Source organism: Erpetoichthys calabaricus, chromosome 1, assembly GCF_900747795.2.
Source record: "Erpetoichthys calabaricus chromosome 1, fErpCal1.3, whole genome shotgun sequence".
Lineage (NCBI taxonomy): Eukaryota > Metazoa > Chordata > Cladistia > Polypteriformes > Polypteridae > Erpetoichthys > Erpetoichthys calabaricus.
The window spans coordinates 61,334,115-61,344,287 of NC_041394.2; positions in this window are offsets into that span (position 1 = coordinate 61,334,115).

A 10,173-nucleotide genomic window follows, 5' to 3' on the forward strand; every position below is an offset into this window, starting at 1 on the left:
AAGATATAAAATAACTTCCTGCTCATTTGAAGATATCTCGAATGTATTTCAAGACACATACAAAGGAAGTTTTTGAGATATCTTAAAATGCTTACAGACATATTTTAAGATAACTTGAAATGCACATGGAAGTTAGATTAAGATATCTCAAAATGTATTTGAGATATCTTGAAATACACTTCAGATATTTTAAAGTGTAGAGCATATTATTTCAAGATACCAGAAAATCTATTTGATATATCTTACAGTGCTTTTAAGATATCTTAAAATAGATGCATTTTCCGATATCTATAATTCTTTATATTCTTTAATTCTATCATTCTTTTGTGGTACCTTAAATGCATTTTAAGATATCTGTAAATGTTAGTTTGGCTTGCCATACAATACTTTAAATGCACCTTAAGCTGATGACCCCAAAAGAAATATATAAAGTAAAAGCAGTTGTTTGAAAAAGAGTGGATGACTGTTAATATGCTAATAGAAGTAATTAAAATTCATAACTTCATTTTGTACTTGAAAACACAGATCAGCTTACCTGATGTATTTCTTACCCTTAATAAGATGATTCTTTGAGATACCCATAACCACTTGTATTAGTAACTGGTGGACCATCCTTTAGCATCAGTAACCTCCACCAAATGTTTAGTTACTGATTAGAAACATGGGCAACAGTTAGGAGGAATTTTGAAGCTTGTTAAACTACTACACACAGTCAGACTTGCTTCAGTTTAAAGTGGTGTAGATTCAACAAGTGTTCAAAACTACTGTGAGGAGTGCAAGCTTTTGTTCCGTGAAAGCTTCCATCATTTAGTCTTTTTATAATGGTGATAGTAAACCAAGTTTCAGATGATCCTCCATAATCTCTTGCCAGTGCTCAGTAGCAAAAGATTTGCATGGTTCGTGTGTTCTTTAAACATTTACGAGTATTTACCACTAGTTCTCTGTAGAGAGGGAAAATTGTTATTGGGATGATTCTGCTATCATTATGATAGAAACGATTGTATATAAGATTAATATGATCACTATTTTTTTGGCATTTACCTTGGAATAATTCCAATATTTCTGATTATTCTTACTTTTATGTTGATATTATAAACTGGGTCTAACTGGTAGCAGAGAGAGTGCAGGCAGAAATTGCGGCGCCTTCTTGGTGGTCTTCTTTCTTGCTTCATTCCTGTGTAAGGCACATTAGGCATCGTTACATTTTGCTAGGTTTTCAGTGGCACACCAGGCCTGCTTAGAGGGTGGACTTTAATGGGATACAGAAAGCCACTTGCACTCTGGAATGAGCATTAAAATGAATGGCTGAACTTCAGGTATACATTGACTTTGTTTCTTCTCATAAGAAGCGGTGTTAATTAAAGATGAGTTGATATCCCTGCAGAGGCTTTTACAAATATGTACCTAAAAGGATAATTCAGTTCAAGCTCTTATGTGTAAGGTGAAACTTTCTCATCCTGACAGACATAATGTGTAATGGATCTTAATTCTTGAACTAGGTGCATGCATCTGTTCTGCCTCTTGGGAACAGGAAGGTGACTCTATCTCTTAGGAGCAAGAAAGAACTTTCTTTGGCCTGGAAGCTGCTCTCCATATAGCATTGGGGATGGATGTGCTGAATTAGCTCTAAGTTCCAGTCCTCTAATTTTAAGCTTTGTACCAATTATTGATCCCAGTCTAAGTGGACTGATAAGCAGTATTACTTCAAAAGGGGAACTTTAATACCTACACTTTTGTGATTGAAAGAGTCACACTTTTTATATGAAGTTGCAAAAGACATGGCAAAGAGCCTAACGTTTAAAATGAGCTGAAGAAGACAACATTGCATTCTCAATGAAAACAATACATTTGTTATGTTTCAGCCAACATTTCTGCCCTGCCTGATGTTTACAGTTGTGTTTCTTGTTTGTATCATCTAATTTTATGCCATTTGTTTGTATTGATGTTCCTTTTATTTATTATGTACATTTGTCTTTGCATTTATTGGTAAATGGAAAAGGCCTAGGTTATGTTCCTTGTGTTTAGTGGGTGGTTCCCCAAGGGGTGGGACCACCTGCAAGAAACAGCCCTCCACTGTATTTGTGTGAGGGCCTTCCATAGTTCCTGGCAGTTCATTTGGTGTTTCTTGTGCTTACTGTGCTTTGTGCTATTGCTCTTTGTGTTTTCTAGAGTTTTCAAATCTGTTCTTTGATTCTCAACTACGTTTTTGGATTCTGTATTGGGAATGTGTTTATGGATTTTTTTTTTTGTGATCAACTTTTTATTAAGTAAAGACAAATGTGCTCTGTTTTTCACTACGCCTCTGGATTCTGCATTGGGACTTTTCAGGCAATACCTTTCAGCTCTTTGGAGCTTCATGTATTGCAGAGCCTTTGATAAAATAAACCTTATATTTTATAAAGGTTTTTCAAAGCCCCTTTTGCTGTCTAGTCAGGGTTATGATGGTATTTTCCCCACAGGTGGGCAATTTTTTGAAAGTGTTTTTGGAACTTGTGCTTTTGGGACTCCCGAGTAATGACAAAATGCACTTTGCTGCAAAAAAAGTTCAGCATTTGCATCTGGAGCAAGAATGCACACCTCCACACAGCATCGGACATCACACTTAAATTCTTGGTATCATAAAATTGTTGATGTGTGGCAAGACAAATTAAAACACCACAAAGCTAGTAAAGAGATAAAGACCCCCTCTCTCATGTTTGAATGTTACTGTATAGCAAGATCATGACTTTGTCAGGAAAACCTCTAGCTTTCAAGAGTAACTAGAGAGAGACGCTGTTTATACTGTATATATAAAAAAAAACGCACATAACATCTTGGCTAGAGTTTTCCAGAAGGCACAGTGGAGACTGAAAGCAGTGGGATGAATGTTCTATGACCAGATGGCACCAAAATGAAGCTTTTTGGCCATCAGACAAAACCACATGTTCCACTGCACATTTTCAAAAACACGCTAACCCCACCATGGTGGCAGCATCGGACTATGGGGATGCTTCTCTGAGCAGGTCCTGAGAGGCTTGTGAGAGTAGAGGATATGCAGGAAAATTCTGGAGGAAAACCTGATGCAGTCTGCAAGCAACCTGCTCCTTGTGAGATGTTTTCCAGGAAGACAACAGCCTCCAAGCACATTCCAAAGCTACACAGGAATGACCTAAAAACACCGTTGTCATTGCCCTGGTGTGCCCAAGTCTGAGTCCAGATCTCAATCCAAATGGTTTCCAAATGTTTGGGAGGATGACAATTGAAACTGTCAGCTGTTGTGAAACATTTTAAATGTTGGCCATATTACAGCCATTGCTTGGAATAAGTATTCCGTCCTCCGTTTTCAATATTTTACCTTCACATTCTGACATCCACATCGATTTAGACATATGAACATTGAAATGAGGGGTTGTCCTGATGGCCTTACTTGTTTTAGTGATGTCAGCATAGCATACAGTGACATTTCACACTTCTACCCAGCCAGGTTGTGAAGTTTTGGAAAAATGTTTTTCCCAGATAAAATTCCATTACGATTTTTGGTAGAATTTTTGGGTTTGCTCTGCATAGAATGATATTACTGGTAAATAGACAGATACTTTATTCATCCTCACAGGGAAATTCAGGTGTCCAGTAGCTGAAGCATGTCAGTAAGAAATTGTGACTAAGATTATTAAAAAAGGCAAGGAGAACAAAACATAAATAGTAACAGTAGACTTTGGTCTTTACTTATGATTTGGACTTGGAATTTTCTTATTCTTAGCAGTAATGTTCTAGTCACCATAATAGTTGCTTTGAGCATCACTTCAGTGATATTACTGCAGTGGGTTCAAGTGGTTATTCCATGTGTCTATGTTCCTTTGTTGAAAGACAACTCTGCAGTTGGGTTGCAAGATATGACTCAGGCCTGTTATAAATATTTTTATAATTGGATGTGAGCTAATGTGGTCTTCAGCCCATTTTTAAAGTGTGTATTACAAAAGTATAAACTCTGTTGTATCTGAATGAATGCAGCCTTACCAAAAAAGTGATTACGGAACAACAACAGGTAAGCTCCCAATGTGGTTGGAGATGGTTCGTTCAGTTCATTCATTACTCTGTCCTTTTCTTTGACACACATTGACCTGTAGTGTCATCTGCTGAGAATGTTTCATGTATGAGCATGGTTTTATGAATTAAGATATTTAACTTATTGATCACATCTCTTTATCTGTAAATATTATTGGCCTGATTGCATTTTAGGTATGTCTCATACAGTATCTTCAGAAATTATTGTAAATGTACCAACTTTTCATTATCAGAATATTTTAATAGAATGTTCAAAGTTATACAACAAAAATTGTCTTGAACTGGAACAAGTTTTTTTTAACACAAGAAAAAAAAAATAAAATCTGGGGCCTCATTTATAAAGCTCAAATAAGCTCAAAAGAGGTTTGAAATGTGCGTAAACAACTTCCCATACAAACATCAGGATTTATAAAAGAAAACTTGACCCATGCATATGCCACACATGACGCACAGACAGTATTTTCGTATCCTTTAAAGAGGGTAAATGCAGCATACATGCACTTAAGAAGTTTTTTTGTTTTTACATCAGTTTATATTAGCTACCTGTTGTTACTTCTCAGGAACTGGCAGACAGGTCAACAATATCTTCTCCAAGCCTTCACTTCATCATTCCTGCTGTGGTGGGAGCAATTAACTGACTGGTGAGGCAGTACATCAGGCTTTTGTATAGTATGGGTGTACTTTTTTTTTTAAAAAAAAAAAATGTTTTTGCCAATATAATGTAATCGGTGCACATTACTGCACTCATATTGCAATTTGGGAACCTAGCAAGAATGAAGCTGCTTTTGTTAACCATAATCAGTCACATTCCATGAATCCACAAGACAGCCAAGATGTGACTGGCAAGCATTGTGTCTCGAAGGCCTGGGTCAGCTTGCGATTCATATATTTTGAGGCAAAGTAGTTTAGATAACTGGCTGAACCATTAGTTTTTCATATGGCCTGTACTATTCATTGTAACAATAATCACAATCACATCATTACATGCGCTATGTAAAAGCGGCTATTGGCACAGACAATGGTACCTTACACCTTTTCAGACAGCGCTATAAAACCGCACATGATCTTGCAGCTAGATATTCTTGAACACAGGTGGCAGGGTCTCGATGCATCATGTGAGAGAAGCTGGCACATTTACAAAGTGATTATGATTTATAAAGGGTAAATTGAATAGAAATGTGCCTTATAAATCAGATTTTTTTTGTGGAATACATATTTCTGTTTTTTGTTTTTTTTTGTGCGTGCATATTTTCATGCTCGAATCCACGCAAAGTCTTATAAATGAGACCTCTGGACAGTTTTAACTCTTAAAGGCCACCCTTCCCTAATACCTATAATACACTGGAAATGATGGTAGCTTCCAAATGTCACTTTATTTGGCCATCTGTAAGCATCTTGTACTTTTCTTCTAGTAGGTTATGCCACTCTTCAATTTCTTCTAGTTCTTAAATGGTTTCAGGGTTAATTTTACCAAACAGACTGAGATAAGGTCAGTTTAACACAGTCCATGTTTTAACAATTCTTTTGTGCTTTTGGATGTGTGTTTTGGGACATTGTCCTATTGAAGGACCTGTGATCTTCGACCCATAACAAGTTTTCTGACACTAGGCAGCATATTTCTTTGTAAAATGCCCTGATAATCCTGACATTTTATGATTCCCTTCAATATGTTAAGATCTCTAGCACCAGACGCAGCAAATCATCCTCACAGTGTCTTGGAATCCCCACCATATTTAACTGTAAGTAGGATTTTCTTTATACACATCTTTATTGCATAGCCTATTAACGAATAGCTGGTCTACATTTTCAAAAAGAGCTCTGCTTTGGTTTCATCTATCCTCAGAACAGTGTCCCAGGAGGATTTTGGTTTCTGTAGGCAGGTGTGGGCAGTGATCACTTGTGCCTTTTTATGTTTGTCTTTTAACAGTGAGGTCTCCCTCAGCCTACTCTAAAAGAGCCCTTCTTGGCTTAACGTGCGGCATATGGTCGAAGTTGTAACCATCACTCTGTTAGGTTAAATTTCTATGAAAATTTTTATGTGGTATTTTTTTCAATAGTTTGCGTCAACCATCAAAAACATCTTTAATCACATTTCCTTTTCCCAACATGTCCTTGGAGGTTTCTGACAGGTCAATGAGCAGCATACTTCTTAATATAATTGTGAACAGAGACAGCAAGAATGCCATGGTCACTGGAGATTACCATGTACCCTTTGTCATTTACGTTTGTAGAGAATAGTTTTTCTGATGGCCTCAAACAGCTGTTTTCTGTTTGGCATTGTTAATAAGGAACAGGGTTTCAAAGTGGCATTTTTAAGAATTTAAGCCAAAATTCAGTTGGTAATTCATGTCATGCGATTAGTCTGTTTGTTGCAGATGAGTCTAGTTTCACTGCAATAAAAATAGTTCTTTCAATCAAATTGATTTGAATTGTTCCATAAGGAGCCACAAATTGTGTCATGACAGCTTTTCAATTTGTATAGCATTTTCACACATTTCAGTTTTTAATTGTTACTGTTCATGTGCTGCTGTAACCCGAGTTTGTTTCACCGCCCTCTTTTTCAGGAGATATTGTTCATTATATATTGAAAATAAAATGCTGCCAATAGGAGTGACAGCAACTGTGTTACAACAGAAGTGTTATAATATAATATAACAGACACACATTGATATAAAATAAGGAAAAACATTGCTCTAATCAAAAACAAAATCAATTCAGTAAATCACAGAAAAAGGTAAGATTTGTTAATCTTAACCAACACCAACAGCCCCACTCACTTTTTTTTTTAAATAAAATCAATAACAAAAAAAACATTCCATACAATTAAGTTCAACTTAACAACACTAAATTCAGTTCAAACCCCACCTAAGATTAAAAGAGGAAGACTAATAGCCAGAGTAAAACTTTTAAGAGTAAGGAATAGAATCCTTTTCCCCAATATAAATGCTTATTCTAAAATATTATTGATTAGATCCTGTCAGGTTCTAAAAAAGTTTTGAACAGATCCTCTAAGTGAGAATTTGGCCAGTTGAGCGAGATCATTCTATGTGCTAGTAGTGAAGTAAAGGCAGTTACAGTTTGTTTGTCCTTCTCCACTTTAAACCCATCTGGTAGTACACCAAACACAGCTGTTAATGGATTAGGAGTGATTGTGACACCACGGCTCACTGATAGGCATTTAAAGATTTTTATCCAGAATGATGTTAATTTGGTACACACCCAAAACATGTGAGGCTAGAGCTCGATTGCAACATTTGCAAGTTGGATCTTACCCTGAAAACATTTTGGACAATTTTAAACAAGATAGATGTACTCAATAAAAGATTTTAAGTTGAATAGCTCATATGGAGCTAGAGTGATTTCTGTGCTTGGCTGCCTTCCATTCCTTTTCTGAAATGTTGAGTTATGAGATCCTTTTCCCACTGTACTCTGGGTTCTTTGAAAGGAAGGGATTTTAACATGTTTTTATATATTACTAGGGGGCTGCTCGCTTCGTTCGCCAACCCCCGTGTTTGGTTTACCAGATATACAATACAGTTTATTTTTTGTGTAGCCCAAAATCACACAAGAAGTGCTGCAATGGGCTTTAACAGGCCCTGCCTCTTGACAGCCCCCCAGCCTTGACCCTCTAAGAAGACCAGAAAAAAATTCCAAAAAAAAAAAAAAAACTCTTGTAGGGAAAAAATGGAAGAAACCTTGGGAAAGGCAGTTCAAAGAGAGACCCCTTTCCAGGTAGGTTGGGCATGCAGTGGGTGTCAAAAAGAAGGGGGTCAATACAATACAATACAGTACAATACATAGAACAGAATAAATCCTCAATACAGTATAAAAATAAAAATTCTAGAAGTACGGAGTAGAATTTCACATTAGATGATATCACATAATATGATTTGGATTTGTTTAAAGTCCTGAAGACCTCATTCATTAAGCTGCCTCCCCCATTTTGCCATTCCACATCTGAAATCGCGCTAATCCGTTGAAAGGACCCCTCATTCCCACGTCCCCATTCATCAGGGATGACTACTTTAGGCAGGCAATCTACAATTTAAATAGATTATTTTCTTGGGAATTGTTACATATCCATTATTTTCACTTTTACTTTAAAAACTTTTGTATAAACAATACTTGTTTCTTTATTTCCTGCCCCGCGCGTGGTTACATCTCTTTCTTGCCAGACGTATAATGCTGTTCGTGTTGTGAAGGGTGTTGCGGCTGAACCTACGCTAAGGATATGCCTTTGGATCACTTGCTGTCTTTTTGCTGCTTGCTAGCTGCCTCTTCTGCCTGTTGCATGTAGTTGTTTTAAGAGCTGGGAGCACATGATGCTTGCCTGCCAAAAGCAATCCAACAACTGCAAGCTTAGAGGTGTGTTGACTTGTTTTAAATGATGGCTCACTGCCTGGTCTCGCGTGACGTTGTAAAAGCAATACCCGTCTTTTATTTCTGGCCCCAGGCGTGGTTGAATTCTTTCTTGCAGGATGTAGAACGCTGCTCGTATTCAGGGGGGGTAGCTGCTGTCATGCTGCCCTTCGATCTTTTTAAAGCCTGTACAGCCGCTGTCCTTTTTGTCCTTTCCTTATGTCTCATGTTTACGGTCCCCGCGAGACGCACCGTGGCAAGTCTCCTTGGTCTCGCGGGTCTTTAAAATGTCTTCCGAGATAATCATGTATCGTAGCCTTGCATTTGCTTTCCAGGACAGGATTTCTTTTTATAACAGAGAGATGGAAATGCTGAGTCTTCAAGACTGATCAATATTTCTTCTGAAATAGAAATAGGTTTGAGGGGAGGAGAATTGGGCAGATTTCATTTACCAAAGTTTCTAATTTGGAAGTAGTGGAAAAATTGTGTTGGTGGGAAGCTAAATTTGGAGTGTAATTGTTCATAGGATGCAAAGACATTATCTATATACAAACCTCTAAACAATTTAATCCCATACATTCTCCAAACATTAAAAACTGTGCCAGTTAGAGAGGGTGGAAAAAGGTTATCACGAACAGGTGTCACAGATACAAGCTTCTCTATCTTAAAATGCTACCTGCATTGGTTACATATTCTGAGTGAATGAAGGCCAATTGGGTTGTTTGTATATCGTATTGTATTTACTGGAGTACAAAGCAAGGATTATAAAGAAGTACTGCAGGATTTTATTTCTATTGCAGACCAAGCTTGTGGGTGTTCATCTATTTCTGTCAATATCCAGGTATTTATAACTTGTATATTTCCCACCCAGTAATAATATTGTAAGTTACAGTAGGTGAGCCATGCCACCTTCTATTTTAGGTCATTGTAGGGTTGCCCTGGATGTTTTCAATTCTAAATAAATGGTTATGATTGAATCCAATTTCTTAAAAAAATGATTTGCTAATGTATATGGTGGATGCTATGAAATAGAAATACAAGCTTAGATAGGATACTCTTGACAGTGTTAATTCTCTCTGCTAAAATGAGATGAAGGGTAGACCACCTATGCATGTCTTGTTTAAGTACTTCCAAGCAGACGGCAAAATTTTGTTAAAAAAGAACTCAATATTTTCTTGTAATGTTTACCCTTAGGTATTTAAACCGATATGTCATGATAAAAGGGAAGGTGTCCAATCTAATGTTGTGTGCCAGAGAGTTCACTGGAAAAAGCATACTTTTATTCATATTAATTATGAGTCCAGATATCTTTTAAAATTCTGCTAGTGTTGTTAGGACAGCAGGCACAGCATTTTGTGAGTCTGATATACATATATAGTACCATATTATCTTCATATAGTGAAATTTTCTGTTTAAGTCCTTCTCTGTCAGTCTCCTTTATCTCAGATGCATTTCGAAAGTGCACAGCCAAGGATTCAATGGTAATTGAAAATAGCAGTGGTGACAGGGGGCATCTTTGTCTAGTACCATGTTCTAGTTTGAAGTAGTCTGAAATAATGTTAATACAAACTGAAGCTTCTGGACTGGTATATAGTAGTTTGAGCCATGCACATATGTTCAGGTCAAACCCAAATTTATGCAACCAATAACCTCACTCAGAGTAGTTAATAAAATGAGTTTTTCATTATTACTAAACTTCATCATATGGTTTAAACAAATAAACCACATAGAGCTAAACACTGATGCTGGCGGGATCCCAGCAGACATAGT